General features: G+C 45.5%; 1 protein-coding gene across 7 annotated transcripts in view; it reads left to right on the forward strand.

The window, feature by feature from the left end:
* The window catches only part of EPN2 (epsin 2), a 54,656-nt gene that overhangs the window by 2,756 nt on the left and 25,273 nt on the right, over window positions 1–26,627 (forward strand). For 2 of the 7 annotated variants that reach the window (XM_056502972.1, XM_056502974.1), the window contains exons 1-2: window positions 13,746–13,805; window positions 15,362–15,468. The exons of 2 other annotated variants lie outside the window; for them this stretch is intronic. The gene's annotated coding sequence lies outside the window, so the exon portion shown is untranslated. Of the gene's footprint in view, window positions 1–9,434; window positions 9,626–13,745; window positions 13,806–15,361; window positions 15,469–26,627 lie in introns of those variants that run through there. 3 more of the 7 variants (XM_056502975.1, XM_056502969.1, XM_056502971.1) reach the window with 3 other exon arrangements.

Consider the following 26,627-nt stretch of genomic DNA (forward strand, 5'->3'; position numbering starts at 1 on the left):
TTGTCACATTAATGTTACATGGTGATGTCCTGCTGGTCCTCCCTGCTGCAGAAACTGGGATTTCGGTGCCATTTCACATCAGGGAGGCTTAGGTTGGATATTAGGAAAAGGTTCTTCCCCAGAGGATGATGGGGAACTGCCCAGGTTCCCTGGGGAATTGTTCCAGCCCCAAGGCTGCCAGAGCTCCAGGAGGGTTTGGACAATGCTCTCAGGGACTGGGTGGGATTGTTGGGGTGTCTGTGCAGGGCCAGGAGTTGGATCAATGATCCCTGTGTGTCCCAGCTCTGCATGCTCCACGATTCAGCCTCTGGCATTGCCTGGGAGCAGGGCTGGAGGCACCATGGGGCACAGGATGCCTTGGAAGGGCTCAGATGAGCAACAGGGGCAAGAGTTTGATCGTGGGCAAGCTCCAGCTCCAAGAGGAGGGTAAAGTGGCTAGAGGAGCCCAGGGAACCTCTGGAGCAACAGGAACAGTCTGGACTGGGTGCAAAGGACTGAAATCACTCGTGGGAGACCCTCAAAAACAGCTTGGGAAGGGGCTACAGCCCCTCTCCAGTGTGGGCACCCGTGTCTTCTCCCTCTGGAAACCACATTAGCACAAATTCCATGTCCTACCTTGATACCTGCTTGCAGCTCCCTCAGCTGGGATCAGGAATGCAGCCTCCAGTGGTTTGCAGTTCTTGGCTCCCCAGGGCAGAGACAGCTCAGTAAATCATTTTAGCATCTGTTTAAGTCTCCCTGAGCACCCCTGGGTGTGGAAGGCTTAGGGAACGTGCCAAGTGTCTGCAAGGCTCAAGGGGAGGCTTGAGGGTGGAAAAATGTGTCAGTCCATGGAGAGCCTGGGGAAAGGAGCTTCACAGGGATGGAGTTTTTGGGAGAAACCCAGGAGAGCTGAGGAAAACAGCACGTGGGTGCTGCTCTTGGCCTCTGCTCTGAAGGATGATAAACATGAACTGGAGCCAATGTGTGGGAAGATAAGAATATCCATCCTGCTTAAAACCAGGTGTCCAGTCCAAAATCTGAGCACTGGTAGTGTTTATAACAAGTGTATGAGGATATAATTGGAGAGGGACTTTTCAAGGGGTGTGTAGTGATAGGATAAGGAGGAATGGCCTTAAGCTGAAGGAGGGCAGGGTTAGATGAGATATTAGGAATAAATTCTTCCCTGTGAGGGTGGGGAAGCACTAGACCAGGTTGTCCAGAGAAATTGTGGCTGCTCCATCCCTGGAAGTGTCCAAGGCCAGGTTGGATGGGGCTTGGAGCACCCTGGGATGGTGGAAGGTGTCCCTGCCCATTGCAGGGGATTGGAGCTGGATGATCTTTTAGGTCCTTTCCTACCCAAACGAGTCTGATTCTCTGATAGGAGGAATAAGTGAGTGAGCAGTCAGAATTCCACACTGTTCTCCTTGCATTCAGCAATTCTGGGCACCTCCCAAACTGGAGCTGTGTCTGCAAGATGCATCTTGAAAGAGGCACCGTTGAGTGACAGCATCTCCAGTTCCCTGCCTTCCCCCAGGCTCTGATCTCAGAGCAAAACAAGAGGTCCTGCCCTGCCTGGAGGGAAAACTCTGGAGTCTCACGTTTCCCTCTCAAGTGCAAGCTGGAAAAGCTGATGCAGACAGTGCCTGCAATGAAAAGCAAGGCACAGGGTGCTGGTGTGGAAATGCCTGTCAGTTTTTATTTAAGGGTCAGCTGGTGGCCTCTCAGAGGAAGTGGCCTGCACAGCCCAGCCCTTCCTCCCCAAGTGCTGGAGATCCTGCTGAGTGCAAAGAACTTCCCAGCTGAGCTGTGCAGGTGCCACAAACCTTTCCTCCTGTGCTGGTGGCACATGTGGGGTTTCCATGACATCAGGCATTTTGGGCTTCTTTAGTTTTCACGCTTCTGGAGTTGATTATTCAGCTGATGTTTCACCAACAGCCACTTTCAGTACTAAAATCTGTTGTGGTTGTGCATGGTTTGCACCCCATGCTCTTCCCAAAATGCTCTGAGTGACGTGGAAGCATCTTGAGGGACAGGGGAAACTTGCTGTGTGTAGCAACTTGCTCTGCAGTTATTTTTGATTGAGGTTATTGTGGTTTGTGCCCCAGAAAAGATGGGGCTGTGCAAAGCCAGTTCCCAGCAGTGCTGGTGCTTGCCTCTCAACTTCTCCTATCAGAGATGTCTGATTTCTAAAAATCAGAAGGCAACAGACCCCTTTGCCTTCCTGTCGTGTTCACAGGGTCAGGGAGCAATCCTGTGTTTCTCCATCTCAGTCCACAAGAATGTGGAAGCTTGTAGGAGTATTAATTACAGCCAATTATAACCTGCTTGACTGGCTAAGGTGCTCAAATGGCTCCTGAGACTTGCTGCTGGTGAAGAGGGACATTTTCCTTCCTCCAAGTTTTTGAGGAGCTCAGAGCAGGGCTGATCCAGGGAGCAGCTTGGCTGGATAATGCTGGGATTGAACACGTTCTGGAGGAATTCTTGCCTGCAGTGCTGTGCAGTTTGTTTGCTTTGTGGAGTCCTGATGGCTTGTCATGAATCTCTTCCAGCCCAGCTGGTGAATTTTTTTAATCTCCTTGTTTATCACACAGGGACCATGTATTTACAGCTCTGCAGTGTTGTTTAGAGTTTTTTACAGAGGGAAGCCCTATTGAGGATGAGATGGGGCAGCAGGGACAAGTTTGGAGTCACAACTGTGCATGCAGATACGAAAGTTTGAACTGGCTCTGTGAGCCTGGGAATGGAGGAAGTTACTTGCAGAAGTGGGAATCAGAAACCCAGAAATTGGGCCAACTAATTAAGCCACTGGCTGGATGCTGTGCAAACACAAACCAAACAGACAGCTCTCAGTTTTCATCTGTCAAGGGGGAAAGCTACCAGCCCCTCAGTGATTGGCATCCAGCTGTAATCCAGGGATGTGGCAGCACTGTTCCAGCATCTCCGGTTAAAAGATATAAAACACCTGCAGCTCCCAGTACTTGCTCTGCTTTGGGGGTCACATCTTTGTGTCTGAGAGCAAGGCTCTGAAATTTCAGCTAATATTACAGCTAATTTGGCTGTAGCTGTGCAGCTCAGCTCCCAGGGCTGGAGCTGAGGTGGCTTTCCAGGCATGGAATGCTCTGGGAGCAGAGCACATGTGAAGGAAGCTCCAGTTGTCCCAGTGATGCCCCAAACCTCTGTGAGCACCACACCATGGTGTGATAATGCTGATTTCAGTGTTGGTGCCCCTGATTCTCCCTAGGTAAGGGGTGGATGGATTGCTGCATCTGATTCCTGTGGGGAAGGTGGTGCTTTCTGGGGTTTTCTGCTTAAAAATGAAATTCCTTTTGCTGGACCATGTACCATGACAGCAGTGCCACAGGCTGGGTACTTGGTTGTAGGTACACATCATTTCCCCCAAAGTGTACAAAGTCTTTGCCACCCTTTCCAGCCAGGACTAGCCAAAATCCCTGTCCCAGCAGGAGAGAGCAGACCCAAATCCCACAGGATTCTGCAGAGCCAGGAGTGTATTCCTGGCACGTTCCTCAGGGCCAACCCCACAGGGCGTTTTCCAAGGTTAGAAACAGCTGGGAGAAGTGAGGAGGATAATCCCAGGCCACGTGAGATCCTTGTGCAACTGCACAGGTCATCCTGCAGTTTGGAGGTTATTATGGAGCCTCTATCAGTCTGAGCATGGGCCTGGGGCAAAAGGGAGGCTCTGACTCCCTGGGTGACATTCTTTGGGTGGCTGATGGAATGAGGAGGAGGAATTCTGATGGGTGACTTTGTCCATCAGCTCCATCCTGGCAGGAAGTCCTCTTGTTGTGACAAGGAGGAAACCAAGAGGGATAGAACAAACTGTACCAAGCAAAAGGGAATGCTCCAGCAGGAGCTTACAGGCTCTGCCTTGGTGTCTTGCTTTGGGGAGCCAGATGGTAACAATAAATGAGCCTGACTTTGCTGGGCCTGAGTCTGCCACTCTAAACTGTGCAGATGGTCCTAATGGGTGAGTGCTCCCAGCCTGGAAACAAGCAGCAGATCCAGGCTCTTCAGGTCAAATGTGTTCCTTGTGTCCTATAAACCCAGAAAAATATGTCCTGAGCAGTTGGTGTGGCCTTGCATGGCCCTGACCTCTCTTTTCTGCTGATGTGGGTGCTGATCTGAGCCTCTGGTGAGCTGGTTCAGGGAGCTGAACTGGCTGAGAAGCAACACACCCCCAAAAAAGTGATTAATCTTCACCACAGGTGGTATAAGCTGGTGCTGGTGGCAAGGAGGGAATGGAAGAGGTGGTGGAGGAAGGGCAGGAACCACAACTCCCTGACTTAGGTCAATTAAAACTTGTGGAATTTCACCCCGAGGCTTCAGTGGGATTTAATGTAAGCAGCACAGTAGCCTTGGCTTCTTGCTGTGGCATGGGAGAAACTGCACCTCCAGAGCAGTAAGGAGAAAGGAATGAGGGAAGGTGCCCACAGAGGAGAACAGCTCCAGCTTCTAAAGAAACACAACACTTGGTAATTACTAGAACTAAGCACATTCGAACGTCACTGCCTCCTGCACTGTCAGAGCACATTCATTCTGAGAAAATCAGAATGTGCTGGGCTTGCATTCTCCCTTCTGTTTTCATGAATCTGCCAACGTGTTCAGAAAAGGTCTGGTTTGAATACCCATATTAGAGGTGTATTAATTTTGAACTTGTCAAAAGGAATATTTGCATTGGAAACAGTTCTACGAGTTTGTCTGCATCACGAAGGGAACGAACCCCCTCCTGCTGGCTCTGTTCTGATTAGCTTGGGTTGCTTCCAGCTGAACTCAGGCACAGGCTCACTGGGCTCTACTCTCCCTCATTCCCATCCTCCTGCTTTTCTCCCTTCTTTAAAGAGGTTTGAAGAAGCCAGGCTAAATATGATGGGAGCTAAACTCTTATTTTGGTTCTCCTCTCCTTGTAGACAAACTCTGGAAGTGTGGTAGGGCTGCAGACCCTGTGGATCCGTGTGTCTAATTGAAGCAGACAAAACTGTAACTCAGACTTTGCATATTTCAATGAAATATTCATGAATCCAGGAGAGAATAACCCGGGGTGAACATCAAGTTGTATAATCTGAATATATTCTCTATAACTGTCAGCAGCATGCAGACAGCTCAGAAAATTCCAGGGAGGGTCTGTGCTTGTTGAGAAACATCTCTCTGCTTTGGCTCTAAGGACAATGATGATTGTGTTTGCCCAGACTATTTAATTAGCAGATTTCCCAAATTGGGCTCTTAGGGACTGAAGTCCCCATTTACCCCATGTGGAAGTATGTGGCTTCCCAGGAAGGCTGGGAGGCTCCAGCTGCCACTGGAGTGGAGGGTGCCCAACCTCCTGAGACACGAGGCAGTTTCTCACTTGGCTATTTAATCCTGGCTGAACATTAAACACACCTTCATTAGGTGATGCTCGTCTCTATTTCCGCATCGATTCCTCTGAAGACCTGCAGGTTAGGAGTGGGAAGGAAAATCAGCAATGGAGCAAAATGACTGTGATTTAGAGATCGGATTGCAGGCAGCCAGGGCCATGCATCAGGATAATGAGATTCAGTCTTGTTTGCTTACAAGCACTGGAGACAGAAGCAGAAAATGTGATCCACCAAGCCAGCTCTCAGGAAATGAGGAACAATAGAGTGAGGAAATCAAATTTCAAACGGCAGGGATATATTTATCGAGTTTTCCTCAGGATTTCTGCAGAGCTTTGGGGCGTTCTCTGGGCAGTGTTTTTTTCGGGCAGCCGACATATGGCTGGGGGATTAGATCACTGCAAAGCACCGTTGTTTGTGACCTATTTGTTAATGCAGGGCTGGGGTCAGCGGCAAGAGACAAATGCACTTGTCACTGTTCGGGGCTTTTCAGAGTGCTGCTCCTGTTGTCCCTCGCACCACGGCCAGACGTTTGGAACAAACTCATCAGCTAATTAGTGGTGTGCTCAGCCCCACGTGGGTGATATTCCCATTATGGCTGTGGAACAGGCCCTCCTGGGGCTCCCTGGCAGCTGCTCTTCCCTAGGTTAGTTGTGAGGGCAGCTGGGGGAGGATGTGCCTTCCTCATCTTCTCTGGGAGAGCCTCCTACATTCCAGACATCCCACTCCTTATCCTCCTGCTCCTTATCCTCCTGCTCCTTGCCTTGCAAAAGTCCCTCTACTCCCACATGCTGGATCCACTGCCACCAGCTTGTCTCTGGTGACCAGTGATAGGTCCTGAGGGCACAGGAAAGTTTAGGTCATGATGAAAAAGTTTCTCACCCAGAAGGTGCTTGAGCACTGAACAGGCCCCCCAAGGAATGGTCATGGCATCAAGGCTGCCAGAGCTCCAGGAGTGTTTGGCCAGCACTCTCAGGCACAGGGTGGGATTCACAGAATCACAGAACAGTTTAGGTTGGAAGGGATCTCAAAAACCCTCCAGTTCCACCCCTGTCATGGGCAGGGACACCTTCCACTATCCCAGATTGCTCCAAGCCCTGTCCAACCTGGCCTTGGACACTCCCAGGGATGGAGCAGCCACAGCTTCTCTGGGCACCCTGCTCTAGTGAAAGGTGTCCCTGATCCTTGGTGCTGTCTTGTGCAGGACCATGAGTAGGAACTGATGCTCCTTGCGAGTCCCTTCCATATTCCAAGGATATCCTGGGAGTCTGTGAGCTGCCCTCTGCATGTGGGTTGCTCTGCTGGTTATCAGGGTGGTGCCACAGCTCCTGTGCCCAACTCAGACTGGGAATCACGGCCTTGGACTCTGGCTCTGCCAACGCAGCTGAAATGTTGTGGCTGGGAAGATCAGAGATGGATCAGGTCAATATCCAGGTACATCCAGAGAGGGATGGGGCAGGGCTGCAGTGGGAAGTGTTCTACACCAGTTCCTGGCTTTAAAATCACAGGACAAACACAGTGACCTCCTGTTGCTAATATGAAACAAGAGATGTAAATTCACTGCCATGAGGCCACCAGGAGGGAACATCCCTGTGCAGCTTGGGCAAACTTTGCTCTGGTGCAGCTCTACCACTCATGTACCTGCCTAGGGTAGCAGGAACACCACAGTTTAAAGCATTAACAAGGATGCAATAATCAAAAAACAAGTGATTTTGCTTGGCTGGCTTGTTTTACGCGCACTAAGGGGCTCGATCTAGTTGGCAGAAAACAGTTTTTTGGTGGAAGTGTGGCAGCTGCAGGAGATTTTTGCTGGGTTTGCTGATTTGCACACTTAATGATGTAGACAGACACCTGGGATGGAGCTGGGAATGGAGAGGAAGCTGCCTCCTGCTCTGGAGAGCTGTCTGCCCAGAAGGCAGGAGAGAGGGCATCAGGAACAATCTTGTTCTTCTCATTTTATTTTAACCAAGAGCTTTATTCTCCTCCTTCAGACCTGTCAGCACCTGACCATTAGGATTAATGAATGTGCACAGAAACATTGGGTTTCCATCATTGCTGTTTTCTTGCAAAGAAGAAAAGGGGGAAGTATTCTTTCAGCTTCTGCTGATACCATCAGATGTGTGCTGATTCCGTATTTTTTTCACCCAGAATTTAATCCTGCCTAGCTCAAGGTTAACAGCTAAGCCAGAATAACAGCTCACTGCAGAAGATTCGGAGGCTCCCAGATGGTGTTCAAGGCATTGGAATGTGCAGCATTTCTAAACAAGTTGCTTTTAGTGCAGCTCACTCAGTGTTTCACTGCAGTCCCCGTTTTTCTGTATTTAAACCTCAAATCTGTGGCAGATTTGATAGTGGCTCCATGGGAGGAAGGGCTGGGCTGTGAGTGGTGGATGCTCCATCCCTGGAAGTTTCAAAGGCCAGGTTGGATGGGGCTTGGAGCAACCTGGGATAGTGGGAGATGTCCCTGCCCCTGGCAGAGTTTGGAACAAGATGATTTTTAAGGTCCCTTCCCAAACTGTTCCAGGATTTGATGAAGTTCACAGCACTCAGCCTGACCTTCCTTTCACTGAAGAGCAGTGACTCACAAACTGGATTTTGCTTTTGGATTTCTGCTTTCTTATGCTTTTGTAAGGCACGATTCCTCAGGAATCTGGGTTTTAAATAACCAGCAGCACTGCCCTGTGCCAGCAGTGATCCAAGCAGAGCTTTGCTAGCCAGCTTCTCCTCTGGCCCACACCAATCCTGACTGTCTCCCGAGCAGCCACGTCCCGTTTCCTTGAATTGTCTCATGGTTTTAAGATGGGAACAAATATATTCAGGGAGGACTACAATGGGACCAGCAACCTCCTCCAGCCCATGATGCCGGACACAGGTTTAGTCATTATCCCGAGGGGAAGGACGTGTGCTCTGATCCACCCAGACCATCCGGCTCCTCCTGCCACGTTCGTGCCTCTGTGTCCCTGCTGAGCTCCCCTTCATCACCCAGCATGGCAATTCACAAATATGTCCATAAACTGTCCCCTTAGCCATAAATGTGCTTATTTTATACTGGCATCTTCACAGGGAGGGGGGAAAGTGCAGTGTCTGTGCTGTGTGAGGCAATGGGAGGTTCAGGCTGGACATCGGGAGGAATTTTCTCATAGAAGGAGTGATTAAATACTGCAATGGGCTGCCCAAGGGTGGTGTCACAGTCCCTGGAGGTGTTTAAGGAAAAGCTGGATGTGGCACTCGGTGACACAGTCTAGCTGACAAGGGGGTGTTTGGCCACAAGTTGGACTTGATGATTTCATGTCTTTTCCAAACTAATTCATGCTATGATTCTGGTTTGGGTACTGACAGCCCACGCTGGACCTCGATTTTTGCGGGATACCCCACCCTGAAATCAGTTTCTCCTGGCTGCTGTGAGTGTGGAGGGGGAGTGTGTTCCCCCAACATTCTCCTTTCATCAAAGGCAGCCCCAGACCTGCTTTAAAGTGTACCCCGACCCATAAACGCGGTTATTTCGTTATTATTTTGTATTTTTTGTCCCTGAATTTTGGGTGGATCTCTAGCCCTGAAACCAGCTCCTCCTGGGCTCTTAGAGCACTGATAGGGCTCCGCAAGCGCTCTCTTTCCATCAGAGCCATCCCCAGACCTCCTCAAAAGCGTTCCCTGACCCATAAATCTGCTTATTTTATAACGACAGATTTTTTTTTTGTATTATTGCACCCAGGTTTTTGAAGGCCCTCTGGGCGCTGTGAGCACTGAGGGCGCTCCCCAAGCGCTCTCCTTCCATCAGAGCGAGCCCTGCCCTTCTCTAAAGTATTCCTTCACCAATAAATGTGGTTATTTGGTACGACAGACTTTTTTTTGTATTATTTCACCCATGTTTTTGAGAACCCCAGGGCACTGAGGGCGCACCCCAAGGCACTCTCCTCCCATCAAAAGCAGCTCCGGCCCGGAGGGGGCCGACCTGCCCCGCTCCTCACTGGCGCCGGGTCTGGCAGCGAGGAGCCGCGCCAGGAGGGAGGGAAGAAAGGGAAGAGCGAGGGAAGGAGGGGAAAAGGGAGGGAAGGAAGGGAAAAGGGAGGGAAGGAGGGGACGGGCAGCTCCTCGTCCCCCCCGCCCTCAGCGCGGCCGCGCCTCGGGGCCGCGCGCGGCCGCCGGTTCCGCCTCCTCCGCCGCCTCCCCGCGGCCGCCGCCGCCATGTTGGATGGTGCGTGTGGGTGTCAAGCGCAGCCCGCGGCCGCCGGGCACCGGGACACCGGGACACCGCGCCCGCCCCGCGCCCGCAGGTCAGCGCGGCTCCCGCGGGGCTGCGGCACGGGAGGGGGGGAGGAACGGGCGGGCAGCCCCCGCAAGCCCGCCTCGGCCCTCGGCGGGGCGCGGGGTGGGCGCGGGAAGGGCCCCCGGGGGTCCCCGCGGGGAGGGCGCGGGGCCGCGGTGGCCCTTTGTTGTCGCCGGTGGGTGGCTGGGCTGGGCGGCGGCGGGGCCGGGCCGGGCCCCGCGGCTCCGGCTTCGGGCCTGGATCCCGATGGGCCTCCCGGGGCTGCGGGGGATGGCGGGGCCTGCGGGCTCGGGGGGCTCGCTGCATCGGGGGGGCTCCGGTGCGCCCTGCCCGACCCCCGCCCCGGCGCTGTTCGGCTCCATCGTGGCGGCGCGGGGGTTGTTTTGTTGTATTTTCGGTAATATCGTTGTTTGGGTGATGTGTATGAATGCTTTTAATAATTTGTGAGGGTCTGTTTTATCTAGGGGGGGTTGGACTAGATGATCTCCAGAGGTCCCTTTCAACCCTAATAATTCAATGATTTTCTGTGATATTCTCTCTCTCTCTCCTTCTATATATTTACACTGATACATACTTATATATTTTTATTTTATTTTATTTTATTTTTTTAAATTTTTACCTGCAGTACCTGTGATGCTACAGATTAGGGTTGGGTAGTCAGCGATCTGTATTACATTATTGCTGTGAAATATATTGAAACAGTAATTATCACAGGCTGCCCACAATGGAAGTCCCCTATTTTAAAGCCGTAAGGCTTTAATGTAAATGTTAAAATATTCATGTTAAGATTTAAAGCTCTAAGGCTTTAAAACTGGTAGCGTTTGGTCTCAGTTTTATGGGTGTGTAATGCTTCCCCCTCCCCCTTCTCTATCGACACTGATCTGAAAAGCCAAGTGAGATTTTAGATTTACAGCAATTGGACAGATTTCTTGTTCTCATCTATTAAGAAAACCTGAATTATCTACATGCTCATCCATTTTCAACAGGAGGCCTAAAAGACTTGTTGGGATTGGGAAGCTGTTGCAGATGTTATGGGCTGTAGAGTCTGACTTGACGAGTTCAAAATGCAAATCAGGCCACGAGATTAAGTTTTATTATTCTCTCCTCTGAAATATGTGCTTTATGGTAATACAGAACTCTTGCATAATTCCAGTGTGTTGCTGTGTTTTGTGAGACACAAGGTCATAGGGAATTGTATTGTTGGGGTGTGACATGTGGGATGAATGATTTTTTAAAATTAGAAATAGAAATATATTGTAATGGTATCTTTAGCAAAATGCAGTCTGTTTAGGAGTTACTTCTAAGTATGTTTGTCTTGGCTGATTCTCAGATGTGTTATTTTTGAACAAACTCAAGTATAGAGTTTTGTTGGGAAGAATCAAAACTTTAGGTACATTTTCCTTTATAAGCTTGAGGTAATGGTACACTAGCTCGACAGAATGTCAGAGATAATCTTACCCATATTAAATATTTAACTATGTTATCAAAATTATCAAGCACAAATGACCCATGAGTGTGCATTCCTGAAGGTGATTTCTGATAAGGCCAAATTGACTGTGGGTTCCATTTGAGGAAGTTTGACTTGGGGGTGCTGATTGTAACTTCCTTGATTCCATGAGGTAACTCTGCAACATCACCTCTGTGTCACAACACTCCTCTGACACAGCAGCTTGACTTTTACATCTGCTGAGGAATGAAAATTATTATCAGCCTTTAAGAAATGTGATGTAGAACTCACAGGATCTTAAAATCCCAGAATGGGTTGGGTTGGAAGGTACTTTAGAGCTCATCCAGTCCCACCCCTGTTGTGGCAGGGACACTTTCCACTCTCCCAAGTTTTTCCAAGCCCCATCCAGCCTGGCCTTGGACACTTCAGGGATTCGGGGCAGCCACAGCTTCTCTGGGAATTCTGTGCCAGGGCCTCCCCACCCTCACAGCCAGGAATTCCTTCCCAAAACCCCATCTAACCCTGTCCACTGGCAGTAGGAAGCTGTTCCTCTTTGGCCTGTCACTCCAAGCCCTTGTAAATAAATCACCTCTCTCCGTCTTTCTCTGTCTCTCCATGGATTTGTCTCCTGAGAAGAAGTAGTTGACTTCTTCCCTAGGTAGAAGCTAAGCAGTGGTGGGTAATATTTGGATTAAAAAAGTGCTGTTTATGAGTTAGCTGATGATTGTGAAAGGGCCAGAGGAGAGATCCCTGACTGTCAGGTAGCCAGGGTGGTGATGTTCATGTTGGTTTTTTACTCCCATTATTCCTACAGTCACATTTAATGAAGAGTTCACAAACATCTGATGTCCAGTATAACGCAGGCAGCAGAAATGAATTCAGCTTGCACTGACCACATCATTATTTACATAACTGGTTAATCATGCTAGTTTTGTTCCAGCTGTCAGCCATTTGATTGCTTTAAAACTTGGAGCTTTTAAGAAGCCTCAAATCTTGGATCACTGCTGGGAAATGCCAAAAGCCTAGTTTGTTGCTTCATAAAAATGCTGATAGTCTCTCTTGATACAGAAATCGGGGGTTTTGTTTCTGTGGTTGGTTTTTTTTTCCTTTAGAGAGAGAGAGAAATCATTAAATGATAATCAGTTTAGGGGAAATACATTAAGGAGTAGTTCCTGATCCTGCTTTTCTTAGGTCTCGTACGTAGGATGGGAAATGACTCTGGTTTTTGCTTGGTGTAGAGGAATATAAGTTACTCTAATATCTTTCTTTAATGACTGGTACTCAGGAAGCAACTTCCCAGTCTTCCAGGGCCATATTTGCAGAGTGCTAAAGTGTCCCTTGGGATGTTGCTAATAGAAAATGAAATGTGCCTGCTTTGTAGGAACGCCTGTAATGTTCTTTTCCCACTTCACCTCGCTCTGATCTGTGCAGGGAAAATATCGAAACGTACCAGCATCCTGCTGGCTTAAGTGCTTCAAAGAACAGCAGGTTTTTGTGTGTTTCAGTAGCCTGGCTGCTCATTAAGGAGGCAGGAGACTCCATGGAGGAGAACAACATGGATTGCTGTCCTCTGGAATAAAACCTGCTGGGGTTGATTGTAGGTCTGCTGGCTGGTGTGCTCCAGGTTTAGTACAGACTGGGCTGTGCTGAATAACAGACCCTAAAAAGTCTGAGTTAATCAGTTTAGCTGGTTGTTACACGACTGCTTTGCTGTTCTGGGTGGAGAAAGAATTCAGAATGGTTGAATGTGAGAGTGAATTCAGAGGCTGTGGGCTTCAGGATGGATCCAGAACTCAGTGGCTGTTGGGCTGAGCCTCTTGGTGGGCGGTGCAGCAGGTGGAAAGCTCCAGGAAAGCTAATATTCTTTATTTATCATTTGACAAATAACAGTTTTGTCTCTGGTTTCCAAATTTGGGGTTTGCTTGATTTTTATGATGCTGTTCCAGAGCATTGATAAAGGCAAAGTAGTTGGGTTAGAAGGTTCTGTGGTGTTTTCTGTAGATCACCAGTGGTTGTAGGCAGAGTTTAAGGAGAGTGGCTTAAGTTACCAAGCATGAGTTTTATATAAATACCTAATAGTGGTGTTTGTAAGAAGGATGATACCAACTAAAAAATCAGTATAGAAATACTTTGTGTTTGTTGGTATCACTGGAGATATCTGCAGAATTCAGTTTGCAATTCACCATTGTGTCTTTTTATATGGAAATATAACTGATTTATTATGCTAGTGAGATGCTTTTCTTCTGTATAGATAATTTTCAGCTCATTTTTCTGGTATTGTAACTAAAATGAACTCGAATTGATCTCCGAGCCAATACCCTGTGTTGCATTAATTGTTAATAGTGTGTCTCTCTGTTTCCTATCACCCAGGGCTGTTAACATAAATGCCTCTAACTGGTGCCTCGAGCTTGTGTTCAAGGTCAGGCCTGGGCTGTTCACGCCTCCTGTGCCTTGGCTTGCAAAATCCAGCTCTGTGCAGGTGGAGCAGCAGGAGCTCAGGCTCGGACAGGTCCCCACTGGCAGTGGGAGTGCAGCTGGGTAAAACCAGTCCCAGCCCAGGCCTGGATGCAGCTCCGCCCTGGAGGCTCCCCTTGGCTCTGTTTAATGGTGGAGGTGGCTGGGGGAAGTTTGGAGGAATCTCAGACTCACTCTTGTTTTGTTGTTGTGATCCATAGGAAGTGTTTTCAAGGCATATGTTTCAAGGAATTGTTTTCAAGTGGAGCTCCCTGAGCTGCCTCGGGTAATTAGCTGAAATCTAATGTGCTTGAGACCTCTGCAGTTTCCTTCTACCCTGTTCCTGCCTCTCCTTCCATCCTGTCCCTATTCCTGCCTCTCCTTCCATCCTGTCCCTATTCCTGCCTCTCCTTCCACCCTGCTCCTGCCTTTCCTTGCCCCCTGCTCCTGTTCTAGCCACTCCTCCCAGAGCTGTTTTAGCCACGTTGTCTGAAGTCCCTGAGCCTTTCATGTCATCATATAATAAATCCTACATGGTCATGAGATCCAGGAGAGTTTGGAGGGTGACCTAGGCAGGAGAAGGCCTCTGTGCTGCTTCTGCAGTCTTGGGGCACACCTAGCTTTATGAAGCTGTTCTGTTTCTCAGAATGCAGCACTCAGTGAACAATACTTGTACAAATTAAGTAATAAATTGGTTTTTTTGGAAGGTTCAAAGCTGCTCATTAGTTTAAAAACCACAGCAGACACCTTAGTTAGAGATGTTTTGTGTTCACCCTACCAGATAAAAATCTGAAGACTCCTTTGCCTTGTTTGCTTTTCAGTATTGCAGGAGTTATATCCAGTTTTGGGGGCTGTCGTTTTAGAGCTGATGACTTAAAATACATGGTGGAGTCTGGGGGTCATGGCTAAAATTCAGCAGCCAGACACTGATTTAATCTCTCTCCAGTATAACCTCAGAGAGACTTCCCTGCCCTTCTGGAGATGTCACTTACATAATGTGATGGCTTCTAAAATCAGCCCAGGAGTTTTCATTATTTAAAAGCAGAAACCCAGGCACAGCAAGCTCCCTACTTCTGTTTGTTGGGTTTGAGTTTTGCCACCAAGAAATGCTACAACACACGTGGTACCCCTGCTAGGGAAAAATACCAGCACGGGTGGCTGGGTACTAATGATGTCTGGGATGTTCTTTCATATTTTTATCTTCATTCTCCCAAATCATATTAATTTCTAGGCTTAACATCAATTTAGTAGTTTCTGAACCTCTGCAAGGGCAATGGTCTTTTCAGAGCTTTGCTAGAACAAAGACATTTTAAGAATCTTAATAGAGAATCGTATAATCTTATTACAACTGCTCCTGTTTAAATCACTTCCTTGTACTTAAATAACAATCTGTCACCAGCTATTTCTTGATTGTAGTTTTTGTCAGTTGCAATTTATCCCCCTTCCTGGTTTGTATTTTTTTCCCCCCCTGATTGTGCAACCTTTAGGTTGGCAAAGCTCCTTCTTTCTCACACAGTTCTTCTGAGTCCACTGGGAGTAATCGCTTGAGTAAATTGCTCACTGGTGTAAGAGCTGTGCAGTTCACAAGTAAAACCTTTGTGGGACAAACCCCACTGAAACAACTGATACAGAAAGTTCTGATATTCCTCTGGGAGAGACCAAAGAAAGTATTTTGAAAGGTAACTTCCTCCCCTGAGATGGCAGCACAAAAGAATCCCTCAGGCACAAAAGTTTCCCTCTAGGTAGGAATTCTGTTCCCAGGAGGTTCCTCGTGTGTGCTGCTGACCCCAAGCATCACCTCAGCTTTGTCATTCTGATTTTTATTTATTTCTTTCTTTTTAGTGATGAGGATTTCTTCAGCCAAATCAGTTGACCCAATTGCTGCTGAAGCTGCTTTTCTACTGACTTTCAGCTCTGTTTGGACAGGGATGAGGCTTGTGACAACAGCAGTAAGGCAGAGATGTTTGCTCTAACCTATGAAATGAGGCAGAATTGAAGATCATTCATTAATCCTTATCTGCAGAGCTGTTTTAACATGCCTGTTCTGTGGTGGATGGTCAGGCACTGTTTGCTCTGCCACATGGAAAGCACTTCAATTGTCATTTGAAAAACAGAACTTTAATATTTTTAATGATTGACTTAATTAATCAGAGAAACACCCTCTCATTTTGTGCCATTGCTGGATTGTGATGTCTGGTTAGAGGTTCCTGATCAGGCATTACCCTCCATATTCAGATCCAGGGAAGATCTGATGCATCTTTAAAATGCCCCTGCCCAGGTATTTAATTATTTGATGAAAACCTCTTTCTCTAATGACCACTGGAAAGCATAAACTCCCCTCTGTTATGTTATCTAATGAAATATTTCCCTTCTGAGCCCATCCTGCCTTATTGCAGGGGTTTGATTGCTTCTTGCAGTGTTCTGCTGCTTGCAGTCATTTTTTTTTTTTAAGGATGGAATACTTATTACCTATGAGAAGTGTTACTATATTTTGCTGCTGTTGTTGAGCAGAGTTCATGAAGTTAAACTTTGTCTACCAATTTAGAAGAGTTTCTCAGAAAGTCAAGATAATGCCTCTGTTGGAATGTTTTTTAGATAAACAGCATAGGTGACACAGACGACTTTTCTTAGGAGTATGCAAATGCAGATCAGAAATCAATATTTAATACTGTAATTTTTGAGAAGCTTTTCAATTTATGTATATTTTAAAGACAGAAATTTCTGTCTGCTGCTCAGAAGAACAGCATGACTGTCCTTGCACCAGGCTATGATTATGCAGCCCATAGTTTTTCATACTTTTTCAGCAAAGCAGCTGCTTTCTGAAGATTTTATTGGTACTTGGGTGACTCCTCTGAAAGATATTTATGTTTATATGTTTACTGGTTCTCTTGGGAAGCTTTAATAAGGAAGTAAAATACAGGAATGTTTATAATTGGTTTGACGTGGCTTTCAGAATTCTTGTTGAGAAGCTGAAGTAGAAAAGCTCAACTACAGCAAAATCACTTTCAAACTGGTTTATTGCAGAGAAGCACTGAGGTAAATCATCAAAGGATTTTTAGTCTGCAAAACTGCTTAAGTGTTGTGTTTAAAATTTACAAATCGCTGACCCCTTTGTGGGACACTGAGACAGACTGAAATGTCTGGCTCTTTTTTACGTTTGACTACCTAGTGAATAATCTCCTTTTGCCTGGCCTGCTGCTTTAAACACACTGAGTGCTGCAATTGCCATTTTGGTGTCTGTCTGCCAACCAGTAGTGTCTGTGTATATTTAATTTCATCCTCATACCACCATAGGATGCCTCCAGGAATATTTACATCGGCTGTAAAAGTCAGGACGTGCTGTATGGCTGGAGATTTGGGATTTTGGGGAGTGCTCTGGGTGATGGGAGATCTGCTGAAATGTTGGGGAGGGAAGAACAGCAGGAGAGTTTTGTAGCTTGTCTTTATGATTCTGTTTTTAATTTGCTTTATGAGGGGGGCGTCTGTTCTGCAGGAGATGCTCTGGATCAAGCAGGGTATGAGCTGAGCACATCTTTCACTCTGGAGGGTGAGGGACCTGTTGATCCTTGATTTTTAGTGCTGTTTGCTTTCAGGTGTGAGTGCAGGAAACACGCTCCAACATCCTGAATGCGGGAACACTTTTGTTCTCTCTGCTCTGTGCAAAATTGTGTCTGGATGCCTTGGCTTGCAGCCAGGCTTTTAATCTCTTCTTTTTTGTGTCAGCTTGGATAGTGTATATAATACTATAGTGCCTTTTCCTGTCCCTGGAAATGCTGATTTTTAGTTTTATTTTAAGAAGGGTTTTCTTTTTCTTATTCAGAAGAAACATAAACTTTAAAGGAGGAGGAAAGCCTGTGCTGTTTTTGTTTGGTTTTTTTTTCCTCCGTTTCTTGTAGTAGTTTATGCTTTATAGAAGGGCCTGAAATGTGCTGTCAAAGCTTTGTCTCTTGTCTCACAAATTCAAAACTTAGAAATGGGGCAGGGCAAGGTGGGAAGGGGTCTCAAGGTATCTGGAGTGAGGGAAGGGGAGAATTAAAAACACATTCGGTGCCAACAAACGTGTTAAAAGGATGTGCCTTCAGATGCCACAACGAGTATTCTTCCAGTCTTTTGTCAAAACTCCTATTTTAACTATTTAAATAAAATACGGTGACTTTGGCATTCTCTCCTTTCATGGGAAAGCAGAATAAAAGAGAATTTAGCCCCGCCTGCCGCTTCCATGCTAAACAGATGCAAATCAGAGCCCCCTCCCTCCAGTTGCCTCTTCTCTCCTTCTGGGTTTCATTGTTTTGATGAAAGCTGTTCTGGTGCCAACTCCCAGCCCAGAGGGCAGGTGAGAGGAATTAAAAAAATCCCAGATTCCAGCTCGGTGATTAACATATCTTTTGGAGCTTGTAATGTCATCCTTGCACACAAAACAAAGTCGAAGCAGCTTCACAGAGCAGAGGTTTGTCAGAAAGGCAAACATCAAAGTGGCAAGAAAAGAGCAGTTTATTTAAAATATAGCAGAAAGACTTAAAACATTCGTGCTCACCTATGAGAGCTATTAAAAATTAAAAAAAAAGCCTTTGAAGCCAAGCATTAAAGATTTAATAGTATTAATTGGGTGAAGCCGTGGGAGTTGGGGATATGCAGACACATGTGTGAGTGCATGTTCTCAGCCCTCATCTGGTTAAGGCAGCAGAGGTGCTGAGACCTGGATTAGCTGTTCTTGCTTTCTAAGGGCTCCCTTAACAAACCCCTGTTTATTCCTGGGGTTAATTAGAGATACCATTAGAACTGAGAGTGTAAACACAAGGAAGGGATTTAGAGGTGGAAAACTGCAGAGCCCACCAGCCTTGGCATCCCTGGGCAAGGCAAAGCAGGCAGAGTAGTTAAATCTACATTTAAGGATAATTTTGTTTGTGTCATTAAGGCTGATTTATTTTGTTTTCAAGAATAGATTCCTTTTCCTTTGTTGTGAGAACAGTAACTTAATACTGTTGTACTCCAGCCACAGGTATGGGCTTTTTTTCTGGCAGCTAAACTTCCATGTTACTTGAGAATTATTTTCTTTTAAGACTAGCTGATTTTGATAGCTTTTAGCTTTTTTTATGCATGAAACTTTGACTGTTAGGAAAATTCCTTGCTGGAGGAAGAAGTTTGTCTCTCCATAGCTCTGTAAATACAAAAAAATAAAATCACAGTTCAGTATGATTGCAGTAACCTGGTTTGGAAGGGTTTTTGTTGGTTTTTTTTTTTTTTTTCCTCTGCAAATTAAATACTCAAGGCTTAACATATTTGCATTGTACATTAAAAAGCAGGGAAAAACCAAATCCTGGTGTCATTTATAGAAAGGAAGAGCACTGAAAGCTTCTTGCAAGCCTGCAGGTGGCTTGGCAAAGGAGGGACGTGTCCAGGGGGAGCAGCTCCAGGCAGGATTTGATGGCTGTGGGAATCCTGGTGTGGAGAGGCACCACCAACCCCATCCAGAGGGATAACAGAGCTCAGGGACATCTCATTACATTCATTTTTCCTTCTCCAGGGACTGCTGGCAGGGTGGGGAGGGTTGTGTGAGCCCTTCCTGCTGCAGATGTAGTTACCAAATGATTCAGCACGATGCCGTGCCCACGGATTGGAGCAATATTGATGAATTCATTACTGCTCTCTGATGGATGTTAATGGGCTAGAATTTCTTCTGTGCATTTGGACTAGGTGAAAAGCTCTTAAAAAAAAAAAAAAAAAAGAAAAAGTGGAGTGGGTGAGTTTTTAAACCACTTTTGTGTTCTGCTTCTAAATCTAACGAGAGAATGTTTTTAATGACTTGCATGAAAACAATGGTCAGAACAATAATCACCAGGCAGCTCTGGGAGGAACAGGGAGGAGCAGTGCTCCACAAGGGATTTATTGCATTTTATTCAGTATATCCCAAGCCACAACCAGCTGCTTTGCAAACAGGGTAGGTATTGTTTTTGTCATGTGGATTCCTTAGGAGATACCTGGAGTCCCAAGGACATGATCCAGTTGCTGCTTGCAGGATATCAAAGCTGAGGGGGTAGAAGATGTTCCCTGCTAGAGCTGACTGGAAGAAAATGACCTTTAATGAAGGAACAGGCACAGATGCTTTTGAGTAACAAGTCTTTGTCATCCTCTTTGAAATGAACAAGCTGCCTCCTACTCAAATAATTTTCAGTCTAAATATCCAGAATAGATAAAAGAGTAGGTAGAATTTTACTGCTGGAGGATGGATTCAGAAAATTTGAGGAATTGTTATGCTGACAGCTGAAAATTTCTGTATATTTGCATAGGAGAATGTGGGATTCACTGGCATTTTCAAACCAGATTTTTTTTCCTTAATTCCACAAAAATCAACAAAATAATGATAAAGTAATAACAAATATTTTCATTGTTGAACAAGGATGACTCTCTTTTGTTCATGAATGAAGGAATTGAAAAGTTGAAAGCAGAAAAATATGGCAAAATCCTTATGTCAAATGTGCTGATATTTAAAAAAAAAAAATCTTTTTGTGATTCACTTCCATCAAAGCTGAGCTTAAAAATACAGCTCAGAATCAGAAACTGGGGCACCACAGAAGTTGACCAAAGCAAATTATTTTTATATTATTCAATATTCTTCAGTTCTATTTTCTGGGAACCAGAATCTATTGTAGATCCAGGTTGCTGGTGGCACAGCTGGGACCTCTCCTCTGGAATTGCTCCTGCTAAGGTGGTGGTGCTGGACACGTTAGACAGGTCTGATAGGAAGAGGGAGAAGAGGTGGGTTGGTTTGGGAAGGATTTTGAAAACTGTGGTGTGTACATTATGGAAAGATAGGAGATAAGGAGGAGTCAGAGGGAATTTGGTGTTGAAGAGCTAAGATCAGGGTGGGAAAAGGGCAGGGCTAAGATTTTACGAAATGAAATGGAATTTTATGAAATGTGGTAATTTGGAGAGCGAAGGACCAAATTTCCTCCTTCTCTGTGGCCTCTTGATGGAATTGCTGTGTCACTAGGCAGGAAAAGGAGATTTCCCAGAACCTCTGTTTGCTGTCCTTGTACAGTCACCTGCTGAAGCCAGTCCCAGATCTAAACCATCAACTTCAGCTCCAGTTTGAGCTTCCCAAGTGCAGCTTTGCTCAGTGAGCTGTAACTGGGGACAGCTGCTGAAGTGGCTGGTGCTCCCCTTATTTGGGGTGATTCTTTCCAGTAATTAGAGTGACCTTGGCATTAATTGGTTGGGTGATGAGGTCTGTGAGCTGCCCCAGCCCTCCCTGTCCTGGTGTGCTGGATCAGGTCACTGGGGCTGTTCCAGGCTGGGAGGCAGAGTGGAGCAGGCAGGAGCTGGAGAATCCCATCCTCACTTCACTGAGCCTGACTGCTGGGCAGCAAATCCTGCTCTGGAACCCTGGGCTTTGGCCAGAGCATTCCTCCAGCTTTTGGCACCCAGGATTTTGGGATGTGATTCTTACTTTGCAATCTTATAACAATTTATTCACAGAATCCCAGAATGGATTGGGTTGGAAGGATCCTTAAAGCTCATCCAGTCCCACCCTCTGCCATGGCAGGGACACTTTCCACATTCCCAGGCTGCTCCAAGCCCTGTCCAACCTGGCCTGGAGCACTTCCAGGGATCCAGGAGCAGCCACAGCTTCTCTGGGAATCCTCCCAACCCTCCCAGGAAAGGATTTCACCCTAAACTCCAGTCTCATGAGCAGACAACTCATGTACCTGAATTTCTGAGGTTTAAAGCAATCTGATGTCATTACCAGCTCTGTTAGTTGTATTCAAACGTGTTGACTTTTCAAGATGATTGTGCAAAATCTGGTGGCTGTGAGGGAAGGCACTTGAAATTTTATGCCATGAATGGATATTGATGAATGTAAGTGGGATATTAAATCAATCTCTGTTTTCTTTGCAGGCTTGTAGTTTGTGTTGGCAGGCAGCACACTTAATTAATATGGAAAAAAATAACATTTGGATGCATGGACAGGTATTTCTTGGCATCTTGTACTTCTTGAACAATCCTTTCCCTTAGAAATCCATATCATAAAATAAAAGTATTAATCCTTCAGCTTCTACCAATAGTTACATGGAGAGTTAAACTGTTTTTTCCCCCCTGATCTTTGTCATGGTGAGCATTTGCCTCTGGCCTACTGAGTGTATTAATGTGGTTTCATGTCTGGTGTGTGTAGGAGGATGGGAGAAACTGCACTTGGTGACGTCTGCTTCATATTAATAAAAGTGCAAAATCAATTTAGTTAATGAAATCATTGGGTAATTTGAAGTAGCAGGTATCTTCCCAAAATACATTCCCAAAATACAGAGTCTGATGCATGAGCACACATCTAGGTGAATATGAATTTGAAAAATTACAGTTCTGTAGAGAAGCACTGGGAGCTGGCATTTTGTGGTCTGGTATTTTTTGCAGTTCTTGCTGTGTTCAGGCTGATTTGTGAGGGCCTGAGCAGGTGCCTGTCACCCCATAACAGCCCAAGTGACAAGGCTGGACTTTTCCAATTAGTAAAAGATTCTAAGGCACATCCTCTGGCAAGAATATTGGATATCCTCTTCCCTTCCAAAAGGAAAATATGAAAGAAGTGTTCCTGCTGCCCTTAATTCAATTGAAAATACAATTAAGTATACTTGGTAAGATGAATTTATTTCAGATTATTACCTTTCAGTCAAGGCACACATTGGAATTTTTTTTTTTTCTACTCTATTTGTGAGGAAACAGATGAAATGCTTTTGTTGAAGCAGGTAATCCCCAGAGAACAAATTCCTTTGAGGAGTTTGGGGAGGTATTTTCACTGCCCTGTTGGATTAATTTGCATTTGGCATTTCTGGTTCAGTGCTAATGGCCTGACCTCACACTGCTGTGCAATTCTGCAATATTCTGATATTCACTGCACACCTGCATGAAGAAAGAAGTAAGATGTGCTCACAGTGCAGGTGGCACCGTGGGTGACACTTGACCTGGCTGTAGAAGGAGGAATGTGTTATTTTTAAAGAGCTGCTGTCAAAGCTTGTAATCCTAAAATTAGATCCCAGTGCAGGTCGGATTTGGGTCGTGAGTGGTGATCTGCAGGTCTGGCAGGGCTGTCCCCTCTGCCAGAGCACATTTACAGCCACCCTGGCAGGAATTCCAGCTGCAAAGGCCAGTGGAGCTGGGGGCTGACAAAACCCCACAAAGGCTGATGGAGCTGGGGGTGACAAAACCCCACAAATGGAACTGGGGCTGGCAGGTCCCAAAAGGATATGGCCAGGTGGTGCTGCTGTGTGAGGCAGGTCAGGGATTTGCTCCTCACCCCCCTTCCCATGCACTCTGAGAAATGAGCTCCCCATGGAACTCAAATCCTGGGAATTTAAGGAGACAAGGATTAGGAAAAGGTGCTAAGAAGAAAACAGAACCAGATTTGTGTCTGTAAATCTCATTTATTGCTGAAAGTCTGCTCAAGCTGGAGCTACTTTTCCTCAGTGAGGCTGAGATGGGGCTGTAAAACCAGTGCAGAATCAAACCTTGGCACTCATGAATATGCATAAATTTGAAGGAGAATTATCTTTCAGCATTAACTCTTTAAATAAAGAAATAATTTGGCCACCTGCTGTCTGTGAAAGCTGACCTTGTTCTCTCATTTGTAAAAGGGAGTGGAAAGCTTCCAAAACTTTGAATTTTGAACCATTTCCTCTCCTCAGAAATTACACTGAAGAAGACAAGCATTTAAGCTGTGAAAAATGGAAATGAAACCTTTCCTCTGGAGTTAACCCTGTTCTCCAAACCCTTTGCCAATCTGTATTTGTAACTCGTTTCCTAAATAATTTTGACAGTTGAGGAAGGGCATTGATGGGAATTTCAGGCTCTTCATTTTGCTGTTTTATTCCCATGAATTGCTGTTTTCTCTGCTGTAGAATAGCAAAAGAGAGCTAATAAGTGTTCTGCTTGTTGGCTTTTCTGTGTGGTGCCAAGTGTCTTCTCTCAGTCCTCTCCTCCAAGTGGCCACAATGCACAGTTGCCCCTTTTCCTGTTTGGTTTTGGGAACAGTGTTTGGATTGCAGTTGGATATTGGATCACAGGCAGGGTAATGAAACCCTCTGGTCAGCCAGTTGTTCTCTGAGAAAAAAAAAAAAAAAATCAGAGAATTAGTTAAGCTTGAAAATCTAGTGTGGATTTAGTATAGGAAAAATGGCTTTTTTCTGCATTGTATTCCTGATTTTTGTATAAAGGTTTGGGCTTGGGTTTTTTCTGATTTCTGAGCTCTTTGTGGAAAATGAGACTTCCTAAAACACAGTGGGCTTGGATTTAGACACATAATGAGCTATCTCAGGAAAAGCAGGATGTGAATTTAGTGTCAGGCAATGGGAATCCTTTTTCTCTGCCATAAATAGGAGCTGACTCCTTGTTGGGATTGGGGTTGTGTTGATGTCTGTCTGTCTGTCTGGGGGAGTTTCTTCCTCACTCACCACCTGGCAGCACCTTCTCTGAGCCTGATCCTTTGCAGATTGGTAAGAATTCCCTGATTTCTCCTGGAATAAATCCCTGAGCATCACCTGCCTCTGCCATTCCTGACAGCAAGGAGAGCAGATCTCTGGGGGTGTATGTGTATTCCCACCTGAGGCAGGGATATTTTTATGTAGATTTATGTCTGTAAATTCACATCACAGCCTGAATTAATAACTATTTTCCAAACCTCACTTTCAATGCATGTGACTTACAGTAAATGTCTAATCTAAGGATATATGTTGCCTGTAATAGTGTTAATTAAAATTTTATGCAAATGTCTGGTGAACTGCTGATGCTTAATGTTAATTTTCACACTTGATATTAAAGGCTTTTCCTACATTTCCGGTGCATGCCTAGCTGGGCTATGCAGATATTTACCTTCAGGCTGATATGAAGGGCATTTTATCAGTGCAGACAAATCCTGGTTGGAGTTTTACATTCCAGAGGTGTGAATGGATTCTGCTGAAAGCCTGCCTATAGGTGGATTTGTGGGGCTGTTTGCTTTGAACTGAGTTTATGAAGGACTCTGTGGCTTGGCCTTGGTTCTGTGTCAGTCTCAGCAAGTTAAAGATGTTTCCTCATGCAGATTTCATTCACTGAGCTTCATCTCTTGTGAGAGAGATGAGGAGTTCAGGCAAGAATTCCTTCTGTCTGCACGTTGTGTGTAGGAAAGCACCAGAGGAATTCATTATTGGTGTAGTGAAGCTGCTGGAATAGGGAAAAGGGCATGGGGTGTTTCTCTCCAGGTTACCCCTGGTAACACAGGTAAGCTTCACCTTGTCTGTTTGCTTTGCCATTTGGACATTTCAGGATACTTCAAAATCAGAGAAAATGGCTGAATTTGGTTCAGAAAAATGGCTGGATTTGGTGCAAGAGAGAGAAAAGGGAACCAGCCTTGTAGGGATCAAGGGTGAAGATGAGGAAGGCTCCCCAAGACTAAACTGTTTAACTTTGCCAGAAATCTGCTCAAGCCTTTTTCCTGCTAACCAGAAACAGCTTTAATCAACTGGTCTCACTTTCTGCTTTCTTTGCAACTCTGCTGTTAAAAATGCAAACTCACATTTTTGCTGAAGTTGCAAGTGCATTGTGCTTCCTTGTGGTTTGTTGTGAGAAGTTAATTCACTGAGATCTCTGGGGGAAAAAAAATCAAACTTTCTGTGTAAGAATTTGATTATGTGTTCAAAACAGTTCCTCACTTTTATGCAGTTGGGGTGTTTGGCTTTCTGATCTATTTAATGATAAAAGAGATTGTTGAAGTGCTTCAAGACTTGGAATAATCCAGGAAAAGGCTTTTATTGTGTGGTGAGGGAGCAGAGTGTGCAGAGCAGGGACAAAACCAGGGCTCCTGGGTTGGGGTCAGTCCCACTGCCAAGGCAGGACCTGGAATATTGGTACAGCTGCACCAGCTCCATCAGCTTTCCATCCTGTCATCCTTTGGGTATTTATTATGAGCTTTAGAATAAGTTGTTTTTTATGGGTTATGAGTAGAGTAAGATGAAAACACGTCCATCAAGAAAAGGAAAAAACAAACTCTCATTAAAGGCCTTGGTTTCAGGGCTCGGAGATACAAAAGTGAAGAATCGCTCAGCGTTGATGGATTGATGGGTTTTGAGTCTATTACAGAACAACAAGTGAAATATTTAATTTCCTGAAAGAGTATAAATTACTGGTTTCTCTTAATCCAATGTGTTCTCTCCTGTGTTTGCTCTGAAGTTGTTTTTCCAAAGCAGTAATCCAGATTTAGAAAAGCTTCCAGTTTGGAGTTCTTCCTTTGGTTTCTTCTCCAAAACCAAGTGCCTGCTTTCCTAGTGGGGTGTAACTGGGAAGGAATGAAGGCTCTTTGCTCTCTTTTTTTTTTTTAGACCTTGACAGCTTTGGGTTGCATTTAATCAGCTCCAAAAGTGAGCCAAAGTTGGGTTGTTCTTACTTGCCTTGCAATCTGCGTGCAGCAAAGCTTAGGAAACTTTGATTTTTTTTTTCTGTGATGTTGTGTAAAAATGGCTGAATTTGGTGCAAGAGAAAGAAAAGGGAAGCAGTCTTGTGTTGTGAAGGTGGTGAATTCTTCAGGGATTTTTACATGTGAGATATTAAAATGATTTTTCCAAGAGCTTGTGAAGTTGTAAAGTAATAAAATTTGTCTTTGGCCTGGGAGATACACTCAGGTAAGGCACTTGCTCCTGTAGTGTGTTTGTAAAAAGATTTTGGGAAGGCCTCTCATCCCTGGCCTTGAAAGAAATAAAACTTTCATAAGAATGTTTTTTATAGATTTTCAGTGGGTTAAAAGACAGGAAATGGGGTTAGGAATAAATGTTGGGCTCTTCCCAGCCAAGTGTCCTGCCAGAGATCAGTGTTCTTGCAAATACTCCCTTTAGCAGATTGGCCTGAAATAATAAGGTGGCCAAATTGAAGCAAATTAGTCAAATTTGATATTAATCTTGAATTGAAAGGAATGATGAAAGATTGAGACCTGCTGAGGGATAAAGTGGCAGGTGAAATGCACAGGGAGGAGAAACGTGCAGTAGAAATACAACTTCCAAAAGTCACATGGAATTTTAGGAAGTATTTGATAAATGGGAAGTGCTAGGCAGTAAATGATTGTGTTGTGATACAAACTTTTTTGTTTGTGATACAA

The sequence above is a fragment of the Oenanthe melanoleuca genome, chromosome 14, assembly GCF_029582105.1.
Source record: "Oenanthe melanoleuca isolate GR-GAL-2019-014 chromosome 14, OMel1.0, whole genome shotgun sequence".
Taxonomy (NCBI): domain Eukaryota; kingdom Metazoa; phylum Chordata; class Aves; order Passeriformes; family Muscicapidae; genus Oenanthe; species Oenanthe melanoleuca.